The sequence below is a fragment of the Drosophila pseudoobscura genome, unplaced genomic scaffold (assembly GCF_009870125.1).
Source record: "Drosophila pseudoobscura strain MV-25-SWS-2005 unplaced genomic scaffold, UCI_Dpse_MV25 Unplacedtig00000085, whole genome shotgun sequence".
NCBI lineage: Eukaryota > Metazoa > Arthropoda > Insecta > Diptera > Drosophilidae > Drosophila > Drosophila pseudoobscura.
This window is the reverse complement of record NW_022881712.1, coordinates 16,069-21,215: the sequence shown is the minus strand read 5'-3', so window position 1 is coordinate 21,215 and position 5,147 is coordinate 16,069.

The window sequence follows — 5,147 nt, the reverse complement described above, 5'->3', positions numbered from 1 at the left end:
TACATTTTTAACACCGGACAACTTATCTCTGCTGACAAAATATGTCTATCCGCTGGCGGATAACTTATCTCCGGTGGCGGGAAATTCATATCCGCTTGCGGAAAACTTTTCTCCAGAGGGGGAAATTTATATCCCCTGCCGGACAACTTATCTCTGCTGACGAAATACGTCTCTCCGCTGGCGGAAAACATATTTCCGGTGCCGGGAAATCTATACCCCCTGCCGGACATCTTATCTCTGCTGACAAAATACATCTCTTCGCTGGCGGAAAACTTATCTGCGGTGGCGGAAATTTATATCCGCTGGCGGAAAACTTTTCTCCGATAACAGACATCTTATCTTCGCTGCCGGACAACTTATCTCTCTTGACAAAATACGTCTCTCCTCTTGCAGAAAACTTATCTCCGGCGCCGAGAAATTTTTATCCCCGGCCTGACAACTTATCTCTGCAAACGAAATACGTCTATCCGCTGGCGGAAAACTTATTTCCGGTGCCGGGAAATCTATATCCGCTGCCGGACATCTTATCTCTGCTGACGAAATACGTCGCTCCGCTGGCGGAAAACTTATTTCCGGTGCCGGGAAATCTATACCCCCTGCCGGAAAACGTATCTCTGCTGACGAAGTACGTCTCTCCGCTGGCAGAAAACTTATCTCCGGCGGCGAGAAGTTTATATTCCCTGCCAGACAACTTATTTCTGCTGACGAAATACGTCTCTCCGCTTGCGGAAAACTTATTTCCGGTGCCCGGAAATCTATACCCCCTGCCGGAAAACGTATCTCCGCTGACGAACTACGATTCTCCGCTGGCAGAAATCTTATCTCCGGCGGCGGGAATTTTTTATATCCCCTGACGGACAATTTATCCTCGCTGACGAATTATGTTTCTCCGCCGGCAGAAAACTTATCTACGCTGGCAGAACATTTACTTACTTTACTTATGGCGGCGAGGAATTTATATCACCTGCCGGACATCTTATCTCTGCTGACACACTACATCTCTTCGCTGGCGGAAAACTTATCTGCGGTGGCCGAAATTTATATCCGCTGGCGGAAAACTTTTCCCCGATAATAGACATCTTATCTTCGCTGCCGGACAACTTATCTCTGCTGCCAAAATACGTCTATCCGCTGGCGGAAAACTTATCTCCGGTGGCGGGAAATTCATATCCGCTTGCGGAAAACTTTTCTCCAGAGGGGGAAATTTATAACCCCTGCCGGACAGCTTATCTCCACAGACGAACTACGTATCTCCGCCGGCAGAAAACTTATCTCCGCTGGCAGAACATTTACCTACGGCGGCGGGAAATTTATATCCCCTGCCGGACATCTTATCTCGGCTGACAAAATACATCGCCCCGCTTGCAGAAAACTTATCTCCGGTGGCGGGAAATATATATCCCCTGCCGGACAACTTATCTCTGCTAACGAAATACGTCTATCCGCTGGCAGAACATTTACCTCCGGTGGCGGGAAATTTATATCCCCTGCCGGACATCTTATCTCGGCTGACAAAATACGTCTCTCCGCTTGCAGAAAACGTTTCTCCGGCGGCGACAAATTTATATCCCCGGCCTGACAACTTATCTCTGCAAACGGAGTACGTCTATCCGCTGGCGGAAAACTTATTTCCTGTGGCGGGAAATATATATCCCCTGCCAGACAACTTATCTCTGCTGTCGAAATACGTCTCTCCGCTGGCGGAAAACTTATTTCCGGTGGCGGGAAATATATATCCCCTGCCGGACAACTTATCTCTGCTAACGAAATACGTCTATCCGCTGGCAGAACATTTACCTCCGGTGGCGGGAAATTTATATCCCCTGCCGGACATCTTATCTCGGCTGACAAAATACGTCTCTCCGCTTGCAGAAAACGTTTCTCCGGCGGCGACAAATTTATATCCCCGGCCTGACAACTTATCTCTGCAAACGGAGTACGTCTATCCGCTGGCGGAAAACTTATTTCCTGTGGCGGGAAATATATATCCCCTGCCAGACAACTTATCTCTGCTGTCGAAATACGTCTCTCCGCTGGCGGAAAACTTATTTCCGGTGCCCGGAAATCTTTATCCGCTGCCGGACATCTTATCTCTGCTGACAAAATTCGTCTCTCCGCTGGCGAAAAACTTATCTCCGGTTGCGGGAAATTTATATCCGCTGGCGGAAAACTTTTCTCCACGGGGGGAAATTTATATCCTCTGCCGGACATCTTATCTCTGCTGACAAAATACATCTCTTCGCTGGCGGAAAACTTATCTGCGGTGGCGGGAAATTCATATCCGCTTGCGGAAAACTCTCTCCAGAGGGCGAAATTTATATCCCCTGCCGGACAGCTTATCTCCGCAGGCGAACTAAGTTTCTCCGCCGGCAGAAAACTTATCTCCGCTGGCAGAACATTTACCTCCGGCGGCGGGAAATTTATATCCCCTGCCGGACATCTTATCTCGGCTGACAAAATACGTCTCTCCGCTTGCAGAAAACTTATCTCCGGCGGCGACAAATTTATATCCCCGGCCTGACAACTTATCTCTGCAAACGGAGTACGTCTATCCGCTGGCAGAAAACTTATCTCCGGCTGCGGGAAATCTATATCCCCTGCCAGACAACTTATCTCTGCTGACGAAATACGTCTCTCCGCTGGCGGAAAACTTATTTCCGGTGCCGGGAAATCTATATCCGCTGGCGGACAACTTATCTCCGCTGGAAGACAATTTATCTCCGCTGACGAACTACGATTCTCCGCTGGCAGAAATCTTATCTCCGGCGGCGGGAATTTTTTATATCCCCTGACGGACAATTTATCCTCGCTGACGAATTATGTTTCTCCGCCGGCAGAAAACTTATCTCCGCTGGCAGAACATTTACTTACTTTACTTATGGCGGCGAGGAATTTATATCACCTGCCGGACATCTTATCTCTGCTGACAAAATACATCTCTTCGCTGGCGGAAAACTTATCTGCGGTGGCGGAAATTTATATCCGCTGGCGGAAAACTTTTCCCCGATAACAGACATCTTATCTTCGCTGCCGGACAACTTATCTCTGCTGACAAAATACGTCTATCCGCTGGCGGAAAACTTATCTCCGGTGGCGGGAAATTCATATCCGCTTGCGGAAGACTTTTCTCCAGAGGGGGAAATTTATAACCCCTGCCGGACAGCTTATCTCCGCAGACGAACTACGTATCTCCGCCGGCAGAAAACTTATCTCCGCTGGCAGAACATTTACCTACGGCGGCGGGAAATTTATATCCCCTGCCGGACATCTTATCTCGGCTGACAAAATACGTCTCTCCGCTTGCAGAAAACTTATCTCCGGCGGCGACAAATTTATATCCCCGGCCTGACAACTTATCTCTGCAAACGGAGTACGTCTATCCGCTGGCGGAAAACTTATTTCCGGTGGCGGGAAATTTATATCCTCTGCCGGACATCTTTTCTCTGCTGACAAAATACATCTCTTCGCTGGCGGAAAACTTATCTGCGGTGGCGGGAAATTCATATCCGCTTGCGGAAAACTCTCTCCAGAGGGCGAAATTTATATCCCCTGCCGGACAGCTTATCTCCGCAGGCGAACTAAGTTTCTCCGCCGGCAGAAAACTTATCCCCGCTGGCAGAACATTTACCTCCGGCGGCAGGAAATTTATATCCCCTGCCGGACATCTTATCTCGGCTGACAAAATACATCGCCCCGCTTGCAGAAAACTTATCTCCGGTGGCGGGAAATATATATCCCCTGCCGGACAACTTATCTCTGTTAACGAAATACGTCTATCCGCTGGCAGAACATTTACCTCCGGTGGCGGGAAATTTATATCCCCTGCCGGACATCTTATCTCGGCTGACAAAATACGTCTCTCCGCTTGCAGAAAACGTTTCTCCGGCGGCGAAAAATTTATATCCCCGGCCTGACAACTTATCTCTGCAAACGGAGTACGTCTATCCGCTGGCGGAAAACTTATCTCCGGCTGCGGGAAATCTATATCCCCTGCCAGACAACTTATCTCTGCTGTCGAAATACGTCTCTCCGCTGGCGGAAAACTTATTTCCGGTGGCGGGAAATATATATCCCCTGCCGGACAACTTATCTCTGCTAACGAAATACGTCTATCCGCTGGCAGAACATTTACCTCCGGTGGCGGGAAATTTATATCCCCTGCCGGACATCTTATCTCGGCTGACAAAATACGTCTCTCCGCTTGCAGAAAACGTTTCTCCAGCGGCGACAAATTTATATCCCCGGCCTGACAACTTATCTCTGCAAACGGAGTACGTCTATCCGCTGGCGGAAAACTTATTTCCTGTGGCGGGAAATATATATCCCCTGCCAGACAACTTATCTCTGCTGTCGAAATACGTCTCTCCGCTGGCGGAAAACTTATTTCCGGTGCCCGGAAATCTTTATCCGCTGCCGGACATCTTATCTCTGCTGACAAAATTCGTCTCTCCGCTGGCGAAAAACTTATCTCCGGTTGCGGGAAATTTATATCCGCTGGCGGAAAACTTTTCTCCACGGGGGGAAATTTATATCCTCTGCCGGACATCTTATCTCTGCTGACAAAATACATCTCTTCGCTGGCGGAAAACTTATCTGCGGTGGCGGGAAATTCATATCCACTTGCGGAAAACTCTCTCCAGAGGGCGAAATTTATATCCCCTGCCGGACAGCTTATCTCCGCAGGCGAACTAAGTTTCTCCGCCGGCAGAAAACTTATCTCCGCTGGCAGAACATTTACCTCCGGCGGCGGGAAATTTATATCCCCTGCCGGACATCTTATCTCGGCTGACAAAATACGTCTCTCCGCTTGCAGAAAACTTATCTCCGGCGGCGACAAATTTATATCCCCGGCCTGACAACTTATCTCTGCAAACGGAGTACGTCTATCCGCTGGCAGAAAACTTATCTCCGGCTGCGGGAAATCTATATCCCCTGCCAGACAACTTATCTCTGCTGACGAAATACGTCTCTCCGCTGGCGGAAAACTTATTTCCGGTGCCGGGAAATCTATATCCGCTGGCGGACAACTTATCTCCGCTGGAAGACAATTTATCTCCGCTGACGAACTACGATTCTCCGCTGGCAGAAATCTTATCTCCGGCGGCGGGAATTTTTTATATCCCCTGACGGACAATTTATCCTCGCTG